This window comes from Macaca nemestrina, chromosome 11 (genome assembly GCF_043159975.1).
Source record: "Macaca nemestrina isolate mMacNem1 chromosome 11, mMacNem.hap1, whole genome shotgun sequence".
Taxonomy (NCBI): Eukaryota; Metazoa; Chordata; class Mammalia; order Primates; family Cercopithecidae; genus Macaca; species Macaca nemestrina.
The window spans coordinates 44467406-44486596 of NC_092135.1; the positions used below are offsets into that span (position 1 = coordinate 44467406).

A 19191-nucleotide genomic window follows, 5' to 3' on the forward strand; every position below is an offset into this window, starting at 1 on the left:
GAGTGAGACTCTGTCTCAAAAAAAAAAAAAAAAAAAAAAAAAAAAAAAAAGTATAGTCCCTATAACAAATTTTAAGAGAAAAAAATAATGATTTCTTATCAAACCCCTTTCAATAAATGAATAAAAATACCTGCCTCTCTATGTATGTATCCTATGAACAAACCCATTATTAATAAAACATCTGTATGAGTTGTGGCAAATTTTATTACATATCAAAATATTCCATCTGATTAAAATATATTTGAAGAATCCCATTTACACTTGTGCCAGACTATTTACTTTGAGGTAGCTATGCAAGGTTTTTTTCATTTTGTTTTGTTTTGTTTTTGTTCCTAGGTAGAATTCTCAAATCAACATCAAAATAAAGCTGCCTTTTGAAAATAATTTATCGTTGCTAAATTATTCATTGCATTCTCTGTATCATTAAATGTATTTGTGATTAGGAAGAGTTAACATCCCATAAGACATTATATACACCTCCATAATATCTTAAAAAGCAAAGACAATTTTTCCATTAGTGAGTGAGAAAAAAATAAAGCAATCATTAAGAAGTCATATGATTTTGGGATTTGGGGGACAAAGATACTTTGAGAGAGCGTCTTTCATGACAAAGACTGTTCCTTTTTTTTGAGAGGCACACAGAATCTACTTGGTAGAAAAATTATTGATGCATAAGGAAGCCCAAAAGGTGGAAACCATTTATTTGTAAATCTATTTCTTGAACTCTTGTTTTTGTTTCTTAAATCAAGCTACTGAAATTGGTATTAAGAAGTAAAAAAAAAATTCATACACAGTAACTAATGTTATCACTCTATGGAAGAAAACGTTTGACGTGTATGTATAAGTTACATAATATATTTAGAATGTTGATGATATAAATAGAAGAGGCATTTTAACACCTTGTAGTTTCCTGGAAAACAACTTACCATCCAGTGTAGTGACGAAAATGAAAAGCCTTATATTTCCCCATCAACATGTGACTATGGTAAAATTTTAACAATCAGAATACCTAATGTTCAGTCTGGGTAGAAGGACTGGTTGTAGAATACTAGATGGATAGGTTAAAATGGTACCATATGTCTTCAAAACAATGCATTGTGACTAAATGATTGGCCACAGTGCTGTTGGCAACTGTTCCTCTGAAGTTCAACTTAGAAACGGAAAATGAATGAAACTTGTTTACCACCGACTGGTCATAACTCACTCTAATCTTGCCAAGGAAAGATCTGCTACCAGGTTTCCCATAATCTTAGGTTTTTGTCATCCTAATTCCTTTCAAACAAAAGGTTTTATTATTTGAAAGAACATTAGAATAAAATTCCTTCTGAGATTACTTTACATTTGCTATTCATAAGCCCCAAATAATAGCACACCAGGGTAAAAGCAGCAGTCTAATATATTCGCCACATGTCTGACCACTGATTACCTTTTATTTAGAGAAATATCCTGGAGATCAGGTATAGGTTTCTTACAGCCATGTGACAAAATAAAAAAATTATTGTTCTGGGAGCAACACTCCTCCAGTGGCTCTTGAGTGATCTTGAGGAAGTCATTTCAATTACCCTTGGCTCCGTGTTTGCATCCAACATATGGCCATGCAAACTCGGTATTATTCACTAACTCAGTGATTCAATTCAAAAAGGAATGTCTACTAAAACTGAAGGCTGATTTTATCTTTTCAAAAGAAAAGACAAACATACCAAAAAAATTGCCACTCCTCTCTCTTGGAATATATAATTCATTTTACATGGCATTTGTTCTTAATGCTTGAAAGCGGGGCTCAAAGTAACAAGCCAAGTGAATAAGAATGTGTCCATGTTTTGTTTCATGTAACCAGCACTCACTGTGGTGGTGACTGACTCTTTTTTTCTGGACCACAAAAAGGAGTTCATACTGTTTGCGTAAGAGATTTAAACAACCAGGCTTCATGTTTTTATCATTTGGTAAAGCTGCCAGAAGAGGTCTCAAATCTCAAACTATCAATGAGTAGAAGAAAAAAAAAAAGATCTTACTTTTTTAAAAAGACTATGGAAAATTGGAAAGGAAAAAAGAATATAAAGAAAGCAAAGCTCAGAGGAAGTAATAGGGTTTCCAGTACTACGTAGCATGTCAAAAATATCAGGGATTCAGTCAGACCTTTAATTAAATTTTTTTTCTTAGAGTGCAAATACGATGAAATGAGTAACTTCCTGATTGTATTATTTTTCCTCAACATTTGTCTATGATTCTTAAAGGAAAACTAAGTATCACTGAATGAAACCCCAAATCTGGCTTTCTGAAGAGTATTCGACCCTGGAAAGTGGTCGCATGCTTGTCACATTTAGTCTATTACATAGTTCTAAGTCTATGTAAAAAATACAAACAGATATTGCTAAACAAGGCCTTAGCAAGGCAGGACTGTGATTCAAACAGCCCTTTTCATTCAACACCTTCTGGTGAGTAGAACTAGCCAGGAGCAACGCAGACTGGGATTAAAAAACATGACCAGCTGTCCAATGGAGTCAGGTTCTATGAAACTAGTGGCATTTTCTCTTAGAAGCAATTGAAATAAACAAGATATTTGTCAGTGTTTCAGTTCAGAGAATGGAGAATATGCATTTTGAGAAGTGAGATAGTAAAAGGTTGAATTAGTTTAAAAAAATTGGAAGAGACATGCTGGTAAGGGCAAAGGAATGAGCTGATAAATTAAGACATTTTATAGGAAATATTTTGGTGGTTTTTATTATGTAGCTTTCTTTGGTTAGTTTTTCAGGTTCTTCTAACCTAAGCACTTTTAGGAATAAAGTGATTATGACTAATGTGTCTAATAGCTAATTTAGTTAATGTAACCAATTTATTTAATAATTATGACTAATGTGCATTTACATACATTGTAAATTACAAGTTTTATTTCTCACCAAAAACATGTTCTAGTGAATAGAGATTGTATTAGTTGGCTAGGAAAACCATACAAAATGCCACAGACTGCATGGCTTAAACAACAGAAATTTATTTTCTCACGGTCATGGAGCCTGGAATTCCAAGATCAAGAGGCCAGCAAGGTTGGTTTTTCTTGAGATCAATCTCCTTTGTGTATGCAAGGTCGCCTTGTTGCTATGTCCTCCCATGGCCTTTCCTCTCCGTGTGGGGGTATTTCTGGTGTCTCTCCCTCTTTTTATATGGACACCAGGTATATTGGATTAGGGCTCCACTCTTAGGACCTCATTTATCCTTAATTACCTCTCTAAAGATTCTGTCTCCCAATACAGTCACATTGTGGGTTAGGGTTTCAACACATGAATTTTAGAAGGGCATAATTCAGTTTAGATCCAGCATGCGATAACTAAATCATTTCTAATGCATTTTCTTATTATAAAGAGACTCCTTCCTTATTCATCCATCTCTTTAAAATAGTTATTACTATGACTTAAGTTTTAGCTCCTCTTTTAATGGGTTTATCAGACCATTTTTAGGAAGTGTATTTTAAAAAATTTCAAATATCAAATAAGATCTTGACCAAACCAGAAATTGTAAGCAGCCAATTTAGCATAAAAGCCAACACTGTCTACTTTGGTATATTATTGAAGTGACTCACCGATTTAATCAAACCACACTTAGGTACTAGTGTAGTGACAGAATTTTAGAATAATGTCTTTGAAGAAGTGCCTACATATAACTATTAGAAAAATTACCTGAAGTTTGGAAACAAGCAATAGATTACTAGATGCTCTTTTATTACTTTTCTATTTACTTTTCAAAATTTATGACTCTTTAGGAACACACCCTAATGTACAGATTTTTCTCAGGTAAATATGCAAATCATTTCTCTCCAATGAAGAGATAACTGTGAAAGTCACAATTTATTGCCCAGAAAGACATTAACTGGTTTTATACCTAACCCAAGAATCTCACCCTAATATGTTTTCTTAAAATTACCTCTATACTTACCTCATCAAATGTTCTTTGAACTGATTTTAACTTTCCTGGTCCATTCATTAATTAACAGGTTAAATAAAATCTTTGACACATGTCTGTTTAATATTTGCCTCAGAGCCACAGATTTACTTTCCTGAAAATAATACTTAAGCATAACCAATAAACACATATTCATTAATATCTTATGTTGGCATACTATAATAAAAAATCTAATCTGGAAATTGAATCATTAATAGAGACTATAATACCAAATGATTTATAGTTTAATTTTAAAATTACTTGTCATGCTTTTAGGGAAAAATGGAAAATTAAAACTTTAAGAAAAGCACCTGGAGCATTAAAAAAAGATTTTCTGTTATTTCTATGTTTATGTAAACTTATATAGTAAAAGATTACATTTCTTGTTTCCCATTGTCGTTTAATAACCATATGTTAATTCTGTATGTAGGCATTGTGAATACATATTTACAAAGAGAAAGAAGGGAAATTAGTATGATTTTAATCTATGGCTATCTATAATAAAGCAAATCATTTCTAACCTAATTGGCTTTGAACTCCCTGTTACTAATTTGGCTAGAGTCCCACATTGACTCTAAGTGTTTTGTGGGGGAAGCAGCAGCTCAGTGGTTTTTCTTCCAAAGAAATTTGGCCTAGTGTCATGAAAGGAAAGGAACTAGCTAGGTGGATTGTTGGTTTATGGAAATCTAAATACAGGTAGGATCCTTTTGATACAGTCTTACTGGGTCAATTCTTCTGTTTCTTCAACGTTTAAGGTCAGGAATCTTTTTCCATTGGGAAGTCTTCCTTGCCTACAAACATTAGCTAAATTAGATGCCTCTGAACTCCTATGCCGTCCTTTAATTGCACTTAATATGTATTTCGTATGTTTTATGATTCTGCCTCCTCCTTTATTCCATGAGTTCAATAAAAAGAGAAACTGCAATGTTTATCATCCAACTAATTTAATTTTTGACATCTACATACTAAGTAAATAAACCCAGATAAAATATATTTGATCAGAGGACTAATTAGCTTGACATAAAAACTTGAATATGGCCTTTCTCCCTAAAAAAATCTTTTAAAAATACCTCCCAAAATTTCCCCCCAAATCGGCATCTACTCCGTCAGAGAATTATAATATTTTTTCTTCCGCTTTTATAAAATAACCCGGTCAACAGTCAAGACCGACCAGCTGCAAGGAGGAACCAGGAGATTGAGGCCTTCCCGCCGCCCGAACCGGAGACCCGCACAGTGGCTCCCCGCCGGCAGCGCGCAGACAGCGGCGGCCAACCGACCTCACTCTGTGGCTGGTAAGTCATTTCCGATTTGGTTGATTTTTTGTCCCTCAGCGCATGCCCTTGCCCCCTGCCCTCGGCTCCGAGACCCCCGGCCCGGCACTCGCTCTCCTCCTCTCATGAAAGGGCCGCGGCCTGTGGCCCTGCGGGCAGCCGTGCCGCGATGAACCCCAGCGCCCCCAGCTACCCCACGGCCTCGCTGTACGTGGGAGACCTGCACCCGGATGTGACTGAAGCGATGCTGCAAGAGAAGTTCAGCTCAACCGGTCCACCCTCGCCATCTGGGTCTTCAGGGACCAGATCACCCGCCGCTTCCTGGGCTACGTGTACGTGAACTTCCTGCAGCCAGCGGACGCGGAGCGTGCTCTGGCCACCATGAACTTTGATGTTACAAAGGGCAAGCCAGTATGAGTCCTGTGGTCTCATTGTGATCCATCACTGCTCAGAAGTGGAGTGGGCAACGTATTCGTTAAAAATCAGGACAAATACATTGAGAAGGCACTATGTGATGCATTTTCTGCTTTTGGTAACTCCCTTTCGTGTAAGGTAGTTTGTGATAAAAGTGGTTCCAAGGGCTGTGGATCTGTACACTTTGAGACACAGGAAGCAGCTGAAGGAGCTATTGAAAAAAAATGAATGGGATGCGCCTGAATGGTCTCAACGTATTTGTTGGACGGTTTAGGTCTCCTAAAGAAAAGCAGCAGAACTTGGAGCTAGGGCAAAAGAGTTCAAAGTTGGACCGACCTTAAGTGTGAAAGTAATGACTGATGAAGGTGGAAAATCTAAAGGATTTGGATTTGTAAGCTTTGAAAGGCATGAAGATCCACAGACAGCTATGGATGAGATGAATGGAAAGGAGTTCAGTGGAAATCAAATATATGTTGTTCAAGCTCAGAAAAAAAAGTGGAAGGGTAGACAGAACTTAAGTGCAAATTTGGACAGATGAAGCAAGATAGAATTACCAGATACCAGGGTGCTAGGGTTTATGTGAAAGATCTTGATGAGAGTATTGATGATGAACGTCTCCAGAAAGAGTTTTCTCCATTTGGTATAATCACTAGTGCAAATGTTACGATGGAGGGTGGTTGCAGCAAAGGGTTTGGCTTTGTATGTTTCTCCTCCGCAGAAAAAGTAGCTAAAGCAGTTACAGCAATGAATGGTAAAACTGTGGCCAGCAAGCCATTGTATGTAGCTTTAGCTCACCTCAAAGAAGAGCACCTGGCTCACCTCACTAACCAATATGTGTAGAAGATGGCAAGTGTACGAGCTGTGCCCCACCCTGTAATCAACCCCTACCAGCCAGCACCTTCTTCATGTTACTTCATGGCGGCTGTCTCACAGACCCAGAACCTGCTGCATACTATCCTCCTGGCCAAATTGCTCAACTAAGACCAAGTCCTCCCTGGGCTGCTCAGAGTGTCAGACCTTATCCATTCCAAAATATGACCTGTGCTATCCGCTCAGCTGCTCCTAACCACCACTCTGAGACCAGCTTCTTCACAGATGTTACCAGTCATGTCTACACAGTGTGTTGCTAACTCATCAATACAGACAATGGGTCCATGTCCTGTAGCTGCTACTGCTGGCTCCACTCCTGCTGTCCACATCATTCCACAGTACAAATATGCTGCAGGAATTCACATTCCTCAACAACATCTTAATATACATCCACAGGTTACCAGGCAGCAGCTTGCTGTTCATGTCCAAGGTCAAAAACTTTTTACCGCTTTCATGTTGGCATTTGCCCCTCTTCAGCAGCAGAAGCAGATATTGGGTGAACGACTGTTTCCTCTTATTCAAGCCATGCACACTACTCTTGCTGGTAAAATCACTGGCATGTTATTGGAGCTTGGTAATTCAAAACTTCTTCATATGCTTGAGTCTCTGGAGTCTCTGAAGCTGTAGTTATACTACAAGCCTACTGTGCGAAAGAGGCTCCGGAAAGCAGTTAACAGTGCTACTGGTGTACCAACTGCTTAAAATTGATCAGGGACCATGGGGAAAAAAAAAAAAAAGCAAAAAACAAAAAACTTGTGTTTCAACAAAGAAAACTAAACATCAAAAAACTAAAATATGATGGAAAAACTTACAAAACATAAACAAGGAAAACAAACTGTGAACCTTATGTACTGAGGAAATACCAAGTCTAGCAAACTTACTAGTCCTAGATTACTTATTGATTTGAAAATAACAAACAAAACACAAAAATATAGGAAAATGTAAAAACAAGCCAGCCATGGTGTCTCATGCATGTAATTCCAGCACTTTGGGAGGCTGGGGTGGATCACCTGAGGTCAGGAGTTCGAGACCAGCCTGGCCAACGTAGTGAAACCCCATCTCTACTAAAAATGCAAAAAATTAGCTGGGCATGGTGGCGGGCACATGTAATCTGAGCTACCAGAGAGACTGAGGCAGGAGAATTGCTTGAACCTGGGAAGCAGAGGTTGTAGTGAGCCAAGATCATGCCATTGCACTTCAGCCTGGGCAACGAGCAAAAAACTCCATCTCAAAAAAAAAAAAAATTAAAATTAAAATTAAAAACAAATTAATGTTTCATAGACCCTGGGAAAAAGAATTTTCAGCAAAGTATGAAAATTTAAAGCATTTCTTTAATTTTGTAACTCTTAACTGTGGAATAGCTCAGAATGTCAGTTATGTTTTAAATAACAGAATTGATAACTAAGCAAGGAAATGTAACTTGGATTATGAAATTCTTGGTTTAATAAAAATTCCTTAAATGGTTAAAAAAAAACCTAATAGGGTCAAAAACATAAGGTGATTATGCAGTGTATGTACACATAAAAGGAGGATGTGGTCGGGCGCGGTGGCTCACGCCTGTAATCTCAGCACTTTGGGAGGCTGAGGTGGGCAGATCACGAGGTCAGGAGTTCAAGACCAGCCTGGCCAGCATAGTGAAATCCCATCTCTACTAAAAATGCAAAAAATTAGCCGGGCGTGGTGGCGGATTCTTGTAATCCCAGCTACTTGGGAGGCTGAGCGAGCTACCCAGGAGACGAAGGTTTCAGTGAGCCGAGATCATGCCATTGCACTCCAGCCTGGGCGACAGTGCGAGACTCTGTCTCAAAAACAAACAACAACAAAAACATAGATGTGTATGCATTAATACTAATATGTGAATCAAACAATTAGTCAATTTTTTTCCAAAGTAATTGCTTATTTAACCTAATTCCACCATTTTGTTGTTTTTTCAAACCTTAATGGGAGTATAAACACAATCTGACTTTCAAACAGGTTAAATCTAAACCCTCTACACCTTTATCTAGCAATTGCTATGTTGTATAGCTTTCTTCACTGTCACATCACAGCTATGATTTTGTAAAGCATTTATTTTTATAGCATTGGAATTTGTAGCTATTAGAATATCAAAGCTATAGGAATATTTCAAATATTCCAAATATAAAAACAAATTTGATTTCAGAGGGAGACTTTACACATTTAAATGCCTGAAAATAAGGCATATAATAAAGAGCCTGGTAGACCGTGTACTCTGACAATATCACTGAAAATGGCTATAAAATCTGATGGAAACACTGAAAAATTACCTTTGAGGAGGATGCAGAATCTGTTTTCTTTGTAAACTGACCCTGAAAATGTGTCAACACATTTTTAATATCCACAATAAAAAGTCAACGGCATGACTGGGAGATTTCTTGGGCCTGAAATAAAATATTCATTTTAGTGATTTTTCTTATTTAATGTGGTGAGGTGAAAAATTGATATAGTCTATCCATTTTTCTTTAGGTATCCCTATTAATATCCACTTCTAAACTTTCAAAAAGCGTAACTAAACAATGCAAAAAATATTTGTGATTGCCAGAGTAGCACAAGGGAAAACGAAGACCTCTCAGCCATGAAAGAAGGAAACAAATGGGTGAATTTTTTCAATGCTTAAAAGGAATCCATCTCAACCATGTCAGTAGTCCATCTTATTTGATTTTCTTCCAATGTAAGCTAAAGTACAGGTTATTCTCACACCTCAGTAAGGATGTAAGGTATTTGAAGACGAGCCCTGTAAGATTAAAATGTCAATAATATATTTATATATTGCAGTAAGATGCAGCCTTTTGCAGTCTGATATTTCGATTAGGAAAATGAAATATGCTACTCTGGTTTTTTGAACTTCTTTTCAAGTTTTTAAGAGATTATTGTTTTAGCCTAGCAGTTATTATTACTCAAAACATACTTTTTTTTTGTTTCTATGATGTATTTATTCTATTAATATTTACTAAGTATTAAGTATGTATTATCAAAAAATGATGCATTCTTTAACCTTTCTTGGAAATCAATATTTGGAAGGATAGGCTGGTAGAACTGTTACTAAAATATGTAGGCAATTAATTCCTCATAGGGATAAAATATCTTCCAACAATTAGTAGATATTATATCCCATTACCAATCTTATTCCATTATGACAGTCAAAAATTTGTTTCCTAGTCAAAGAAGCACTTCATTTATCAACACTTATGTATTCTGTGTGTTTCAAAGACTTCGGTAGTTGTCTCCTTGTAATATTTCAGCTTTTAAGCTGCTTCCCTGCCTCACTGAGCTCACATAAGATACATCTGAAAGCTTTAGTACAAATTTACTTCAAATAAAGTCTTCAATTCATTTTCATGGCACCAAAAAGACAGCTTTAATAACTGCAATGACAAATAAACTGGAAATCATTCCAGGCCTTTTCACTTAACTGACAAGTAGAACACTCTCATAATGAGCCGCAGGTTTTACGTTTTCTCTTTGACCATAATAGCTTCATTTAAGAGTGTCAGACCCTGACACTTCATCATTTATCTACATTATTTCTCTTCTTCTTTCAAATAAATTATGGAATACTAGACTGAGCACATAAAAACAAAGTGACTTGTTATCAGTAAACAGTAAGATAAATTGTCCAGAAGTTCCTCATTTAGTTCCTTTTAAATTTAAGGGCAAGTTATTGGGTGCACCTTTTTTAACTTCCAACGTTTGCATTTTTACAACCATCTTATTTCTCTTGCCACTGGCCTCTGTGCACTCATCCAGAGCCTGATGTGGAAGGCATAAAGTAATCCCATTATCCCAAGGTTGGCCGCTGAAGTACAAAGAGGCAGAAGGGGAGAAAATCAAATAAACAACTTTGAGAGAGATTTCTCCACATCTATAAAAACCCCCATCCATAATACATCTTGTCATACTAGAAAATGTGACACTTCCAAAGTAATGAACAGTGCAACTGTAACTGTTTTAGCCCTTGGAAATACAGCACTGACTTTAAATGGATGGGTGAATGCCATCTCCTCTCATTTCATCTTTTTTTTCACCTTATGGAACTGGAGGAAATCAGAATCCCAATCGGATTGTATTTCTCTTTGAAACTGTTGACCAAGTTTATGGAAATCCTCACCTCTCTTCCTTCTTACGTATTGGTTTAGTATTAACTTAAAAGGACTTAAAGAATCAGATCAGATTAATTAATAGAAGTATCAGTATTTTAGAAACACTAAAATGTGTTTGTGTATGGGGCAATGCATATTAAAGTCTTATTTATATGCTAAATGTATCAATGAAAGATGTATAATGTAGGCTGATTGTATATTAACAACTTTTCATTGACGTGAGTTATTCTGGAATTAAGCTTTAAGATACTGTTGTTTTACTTTGCTTTTCCTAGATATTACAATCAGTTTGGTCATAATATCTCACAGATTTAGCAACAATGTAACATGGAAATTTAAACACTGGTAACTTAGTAATGTTTTATAGATGCCCTACTCAGTGCAAAATTCTGATATAGGGAAATACAAGAAAAGGCTATATGACATTACCCATCCTCAAAGATCTCTGGGAATAGGTTTACGTATCTAATTTTGGGATGCTATTTAGCTTCTGAGATTCTACAGTGGTGAGAATAATTTAAGGTGTGAATAATTTATATGCCTCTATATTTATATTTTGAGGAACTTTTCCAAGTTTTAGTTCCTGAGAAGTTGGTGTAATAATATGCTATTTTGGCTCCTTCTACTAACCCAAACATGAAGATATTTCAGAAAGAGATGTTGATGAATTTCTCAGCCAGCAGATATCATAGAAATGTTGGTGGATGTGTGGGGGCAAAAGAAGATGGTTAGGGCTGTATGTGAATGGGAGAGTGTTGGGTGGTGGAGGTCAAGGTGAAAGGAATGCAAGGCAGAAGAACTTGGAGTAGAAACAGTCCAGGTAATGTCAATTTAGGTAGTCATACGTTTTGGTGGAAATGTGCCTTTTGCTTTCTTATATTTTGTACCTTTGCAGGAATAGTCAGCCTAGGAGAAGGGGAGAAAAGAAATATCTCTTTAAAAGACAGTGTCTTAGTAAATGTACAGATTATCTCATAAAAGCTCTTTATGCTATGGCATGTCTCCTATTCCCTAAAGTCACAAAGAAAGACAAAAGCCGGGACAAAAATTATCTTCCCATCCACAAGTATACAACCCAGTAAAGGTGACTAACTCACAAAAGACAATACAGACTCGCAAGGGAAAGTAAAAAACAAATATAAGACAAAGACAAGAATCAGCAAACCTATAGGCTGAAGACAACAAACTTCAAACCTAAAAATTAACTTTAAAATGAATATGCTAAATATCTTCAAATAAGCAAAAGAAAGTATTGTACACTTTGTTTATTGAAACAGAAACAAACAATCATAAAATATAACAACAATGACGACCAGTAGTCTGGGTGTGAAACATCACAGAAAAGAGAACTCAATATATGGTTCACACACATGCAGCTGAAGAATTGGTAAGAGAAATGGAAAATAAGGTGAAGGAGTTCATTGAGAAAGATTACAAAGGGAGAATGCTAATAAAGGAATGCAGAATGAAGGGAAAGGGTTAAGTTACATATCCGAAAAATTCAAACAGATTGAAAAAGAAATAACTGGAAGAATTTAATGAATTACTGGTGCGGAGTTTAACAAATAAAATTATGAGAACTCAGATACAAAGGATTTATGGCAAGGCAAGCAGGAAAAATAATAAAAAGACTGATACCTAGAAATGCAGTGAAATCTAAGAATTGCAGAAACATAAAGACAATTTTAAAGGCCACCAAGGAGAAAAAAAATAGATCTTCTATAATAAACTGAGAAACAGATAGTCATTATGCTTCTCAACATCTATAGATAATGTACTAAGTAGCAGAGCAGTAATATTTTCAGCATCACAAAGAAAAAGAAATTCAAAATATATAGTTATATATATAAACTACCATTTAAATGAGCAAAGCCCAATAAAGATATTCTCAAGCACATTTCTTGATAAGTTTCATTACACAAGACCCTCTTTGATAGTACCATTGGGTATAAAAAGATAAATACATTTGGGTGGTTTCTATCAGCAGAAAAGAGAGTATTAAAAACTATGATAAATAATAATATCAAACATATAAATCCCCTGAAGTTGGTCTTATCATTATCTCTGTATTATGGAATACAAAATTGAAGCAAATAAATTTCACACACATAGGAAATAAAAATGCCAGGATTTGAACCCAGTAGTTTAGCTCCAGAGCTTGCATTCATACTTGCTACAAACAATACACATACACACATTTATACACACACAACACACACACATAAAACAGTTCAGAGTGAAAATTCAAAACTCCAGAACTGCTGTGTCATCTAACTCTAGTGAGCACCATTCACATGGAATATATTGTAATAACAGGGACCATCCTGCACTTTGTAGTTTATGTAAAGGGCATCTTTTGGAGCTGTGCAATACAATGGCTCCATTTTTATTAGAATGCTATAATTGGCTAAGTCTATTTAAAAAAAAAACAACAACAGCTAACTGTAAAACTCATACTTCCACATATGAACACATACTCCAAATTTATAGAATTAAAAACAGTGTAAAATTGGTTCAGTAATAAACATTTAAATCGGAACAGAATGGAAAGGTAAGCAACACACATATATACGTGGGCACTTGGCATATGAAAGCAGTGGCACAATAAACCAGCAGAAGTATGTACAAGTTAGATAGAAAATGTTGAGAAAATGGTTTATTATTTGGATACAATTAAGATATATCGCAGTTACACAGTCCACAATGGTGAATTATGTTAGCTAAAATGTCAAAGTTAAGAAGGACTTCTGAGTAAGACCCCAAAATTACAAACAATAGATAAAGTTGAATGCCAGAGGAATATCTGTGTTGAATAGTAGATACTGCAGATAAGGTTAATATGTGAGTAATGTGTTCAGAGACAAAAGCGGGCAAAGAATTAATGCTTGCAATTCAAGTACTTTTGCACATCAACTAGGAAATTTGCTGAAACTTAATGGGAAAATGAACAGAAACATAGATGAACAATTTATACAAAGGACGACTAACAAACATCAAAATCATTCAGAATAAAATGGAATAGTTATTTCCCTAGCAAAATGTCCTGTATAAAAAAGGTAAAATTTGAAATAAATACTCTCACCCACATTTAATCATTTTCCTATTTATTATCTAAATTATATTCTGAGGAACACTAGCTGGACTCAATTTTACTATGAATTCTTCAAAAGAAAAACTGATAAATATCTAAAACACTCAAAATATTATATATGTAGTCTGCAGCCAAAATTTAAAAAAGGAAAAATATGTGAATATGAATACATATATATTTATAATAATAGTTATGACTGATTTATAAGAATCAAGGAAACCAATGAAAAATGGAAGCAAATTTATATGGGGTGATACACTTACATCTCAATGTTTAAAAATGTGCAAAAGCTATTTAAACAGAGTTAGTGGCCAGGTACAGTGGCTCATACTTGTAATCCCAGCATTCTGGGAGGCTGAGGTGGGTGAATCACTTGAGGTCAAGAGTTAGAGACATATATATATATATATATACACACACACACACACACACACACACATATAAATATGTCTATATATATGTGTGTTTGTGTGTGTGTATAGTAGTAGTTGTAATAAGAGTAATAGTAATAATAACTTACCAGTCCCTGCAACTACATCAGTAAATCTCAAAAACATGATGTTAAATAAAAATATGTGGATATAAAAGATTACATGCTGTGTGATTTCATTTATATGAAGTTCAAGAACAGGAAGGGCTCATCTATGGTTACAGAAATGTGAAGAATACGTACTTATGAGGTATGTGAATTGACTGCAAATGGATATGAAGAAAATTTCTGAGATGATAAGAATGAATGATTTATATGTTGACTATGGTTTTTGTACTTAGATATAAATATTTGTCAATAGTCATTGACAAACACCATATATACACCTATGTAGATTCTATCTTAATAATAAAAAAATACTAAAAACCCCCTTACTAGTTTGGTGGTAGATATCCCACTGGATGGGCTTAACATACTGAACACAGCAGAGAAGCAGATGAGTGAATTCAGAAAAGATGTCAATAGAAAACATTCAAACTGAAGTATAGACAGAAAAATGAATTCTAAACAAAAAAGTCAGAATATATGAGAAGAATAGGTGGAACTCAACCAAAAGATCAAATAAGCTTTGACTAGACTCCTAGAATGAAAGGGGTAAGAGAATGATGCAAAAAAATTTTTTTGAAGTAATAATCCAAAGAACAGTATCAATCCACAGATGGAAGAATCTCAGCAAATCCCATAGGATAAATACATAGAAAACTAATCATAGGCAATCATTGTCAAATTGCTAAAAATCAAATACAAAGATAAAATTCCATAAGCAGCCAAAGCAAGATCTGATATTACATTCACGGGAGCCGTATACTGATGACATACATGTCAACCAAATTTGGGGAGCTAGAAAACAATAGATTGAAATATTTAAAGTACTGAAAAGAATAAAAAAGCTACTAAAGTGTATATCCACTCAATATGTGCTTTTAAGATGAAGGTGAAATAAAGATTTCAGATCAAAACAAACAAAAACCCTGACTCCTTGCATTCCTCACACTTGCACTTCAAAAATTACTGAACAGATTTCATCACCATGAAGAAACATGATCTCAGATGCAAACTCAAAGCTTCAAGTTGGGATGAAATGACCAGAAATGATAAATATGTAAGTAAATGAAAATGAATATTAATGACTTAAAGTTATTTTAAAAAATCATGTTCTGACCAGGAAACAGAAAGCACAGTAATAATTTGAGCAGAAAAACATTAATATAAAAGAATTATTAATTAGGCTGGGCTCGGTGGCTCACAACTATAATCCCAGCACTTTGGGAGGCTGAGGTGGGTGAATCACCCGAGGTCAGGAGTTTGAGACCAGCCTGGCCAACGTGGTAAAAACCTGTCTCCAGAAAAATACAAAAAGTATACAGACGTGGTGGCAGGGGCCTGTAATCCCATCTACTCGGAGGCTGAGGCAGGAGAATCATTTGAATCTGGGAAGCAGAGGTTGCAGTGAGCCAAGATCATGCCATTGTACTCCAGTGTGGGTTACAGAGCAAGACTCCATCTCAAAAAACAAACAAACAAAAAATTATTTATTAAAAAGTGGTTAACAAATATAACAAAAGAATGTAAGAAAATGCTAAATAATACAGGGATAGCAAATAGCCTTCTATCTCCAAGGCTAAGGAAGAGCACCCAAAGATGAAATAAACCTGGGTGGGACTACAGGCGGCAGAGCGAGACTCCGTCTCAAAAAAAAAAAAAAAAAAAAAAAAAAGAAATAAACCTGGGTGACCCGTTGCTTCCCAACACTACTACCAGCCTGAGATTCAGTCCTTGCTAAAGAGGGTAAGTCTGTGGTCTTATCCTCTTTAAGGTGAAGGGTGAATACATTCACTGTGTGCCATGGCACAGAGCTGTTCCACAGCCAGTAAACTAGGAATGGTGAGCAGGAAGTTGCTTGATTTCTGGTGAAAATCTGAAACTTGAGAGCCACTGAACACTGTTTCATGTTCAGTGCTGGAAGCACTGTCATAGGAAGCAGAAAGAAAGGCCAGTAGAACTCAGAAGACAAGCTTCTTCCCTTGCTTTGCCCTGCAGTGTCCCAACAGCCCCCTCCACTGCAAAGCTTACTATTGAGCCAACTGATGAAGGAGAACTGATTGCAGCAAGCTTGCCCCGCCCACGGTCCATGGGCTACTTAGATGACTTTGAATGCAGCCCAACACAAATTCGTGAAATTTCTTAAAACATTATGAGATTTATGCATCACTTGAAATATGCACAACAAATAAAAGTTTGCTAGATCTAATATCTGTACACTCTGGTTTTTTTTTTTTTTTTTTTTTTTTTTTTTTTTTTTCAGCTTATCAGCTATCGTTAGTGATAGTGATTTTTATGTGTGGCCCAAGACATTTCTTCCAATTTGGCCCAGGGAAACCAAAAGATTGGACACCCCTGGATTATGGAGTGCAATTCTAGTATCATGAGCAGGTAATGTAGGGCAGATCACAGCTGAGAGGCAATAAACTTATAACTGGTGTTTAACATGATATCTTGTAGGAAATATAAAAGGTGTAATTGTAAAATATGTGACTATACCAGCACAAAGAGTGAGAGGAGGGTAAACAGTTAAATCAATGTGAGATACTTCTTTAGTTTGGGACATAAAAAATAAAGTAGTTTCAACATATAGATGTATATCATACTAAAAATTAACCAAAGACGTCTCATTAAAAAGATTTTTTTTAAAAAAAGATCATCAGCAAGGATATGTCTTCCTTTTTCTCATTATTATAAAGAATTAGAAATAAATTTTTTCTAGCAATAGGAAAAAATTATATTTATCCGCACAACTAAATATGGTTCTATAATTTTAGAGAAACAGGAGTTGTAAATGAATATCTACCCACAACAAATGTTCATTATATGCAGTCTAGTGATAAAAGCAGGTTTTAAAACTGTAAATACTATCTTATAATAGCTAGATTATTGAGCACTTGTGGTATACCAGGCACTCTGCAACATGCTCTCATTTTATCTTACTGGCAGCCCTATAAGGTATTATCTCCATTACAATATAATCCCATTTTCATAAATACAGTCACACATATATTTATAGGAAAAATATTAAATTTATCTCTTATTTGGTGTGATAACCAGTACTTTTAAATTAACCTCCATTGTGAACATGTATTAGTATTCTGAAAAAAAATTAATTAAGCATGTAGAATTAAAGCAATGGGTAATCTAATCACAATTATTTACCTCAGATAGTGGAAAAATTAACCTATAAATTTAAGAAATATGCCTGAAGATTATGAGACTAAGCAGTTTATAACTCAGCAGTTAATGTAGTTTGCAGATTGTTTTTATTTGTTTGTTAAAAAGAATCAGTATGGAAGATTTGGCTTTTCATCATGCCTCTACCATTAACAAGAGCAAGTTGTTTGCAATTACTTTGAATATGAAAAACTGCAAATATTACTTTCAAGAGATTAATTAAGGTCTCATAACTTGATCTTTTAATTTAGGTACACTGACATAAGGTATCCACAGATGGTTCACACAGTTGATCCATGGTTGAAACTACAGGACCTGTATTATATCTGAAATAAAGCAAACAGAAAGACATGAATTTGCTACTCACAAAAAAGATAGCAATCTTTATTTAAACAGCTCTGTGTAATATGAATAAAAGAGAATAGAGAGTTTAGTAAGTAAGATGACCCAAACTTTTATGCAAGATCTATGGCATTCACCATTTTTGTTTTCTTTTTTTTTTTTTTCTCCTGAGCACATAAATGTCCTTGCAAAACAAACAATTTGGGGACTTACTGTATAAATAAATTGATCTATGTAAAGTAAATTATAATAATATGAGGATAGAATATAAAGTCCTCTAAAGGTATGTAAATGAAGTTTTAAAATGTGTGTTCAAGGGAGTCTTCCATAAGGAGGTAACATTTCATCAGGACTGAGGGTCCAGACCTGTCCTGGGATATTCTTGTGTACTACAGAAAAGGCATCACTTGAAATAAGCACTCCAAATAAAATTTCACTAGATCTAGTATCTGTACACTCTGTTTCTTATCCTTTCTTCTATAAGTTTTTAAAATCTTGCTGTCTCTCATGATCCAGTATCTTGGTATCTTCTACTGGTCTCTCTCATACCTGTGTAATTCTCTTTTATTCACAGCTATTCTGCATTAAAACTATTCATAAACTTTTTAATCTTGTTTCTTAGAATTTCCAGTTCTAGAAGTCATATTTGTCTTCTAATATTATATCATTTCGAATTATTTTTCCAGATTGTTATTCTCATCTTTAAAATGACCTGAAGTGTAGTAAGCATTGTTTATATTGAAAGTCTGCATTTTATATTTCCAATATCAGGAGCCCTAGTGGGTGTCTTTCTGTTTCCCTTTTTTCCAAATTATTCTGATTTATATTTCTTTGTTCACCTTGGTTGTGTATAATTTGATGCTTGACACGATAATTGATAATTTATTTGTAGATACAGTTTGAAGTTTAGGATATTGTTTTCCACTGGTGTGTCACCTGGGAGAAGTAGCTTTCCAGAATATTCTAAAGAAGTTTGAGTAACAAATATTTCCAGGGCCATTCAAATGACTAGAGGCTGGACTATGGTTTGGTCTGTATGAGGACTGATTTGTGTCCACTTCACCTTCTGTCCCAATTCAGAAATAAGGGCATTATACCAGGGTCACTGTCCTTGTGAGCCCTTTGCTCTGAATTGTGACTGCAAGCCATGAAAGAATTTCAGAAGAGCTATTCAGTCTTTCAGCCACCTCTCTGAGAATCTGCAGAGGTCCCAAAGGTGACTCACCTCGTGGATTTCAATCTCCTCTTGGAAACTGAGCTAGAAACATTTCATAACTTTTAGCTTTATTATGCCTTCAAGCAGCTATTTTGAGTAACTGCTCCCACTTCCTAATTTCTAGTTTTCTCAATGAGAAGGTTACTCAGTTATTTTATAATCTGCAATTTTAAGAAGAGGAAGTCTCCATACACAATGTTAAGGACATATACTTTACAAGTAGT

The 19191-nt window shown here is 35.2% G+C and overlaps 1 long non-coding RNA gene and 1 pseudogene across 2 annotated transcripts in view; both read left to right on the top strand.

Moving 5' to 3' along the window:
• The first annotated feature begins 4843 nt into the window (after positions 1-4843).
• LOC105492714 (uncharacterized) overlaps positions 4844-19191 on the top strand; it is a 35146-nt gene continuing 20798 nt past the window's right edge. The window contains exon 1 of one of the 2 annotated variants that reach the window (XR_011609750.1): positions 4844-5225. This is a non-coding gene — a long non-coding RNA (uncharacterized lncRNA). The remainder of the gene's footprint in view (positions 5226-19191) is intronic. The other variant, XR_011609751.1, reaches the window with a different exon arrangement.
• LOC105492713 (polyadenylate-binding protein 1 pseudogene) lies at positions 5215-8829 on the top strand (annotated as a pseudogene).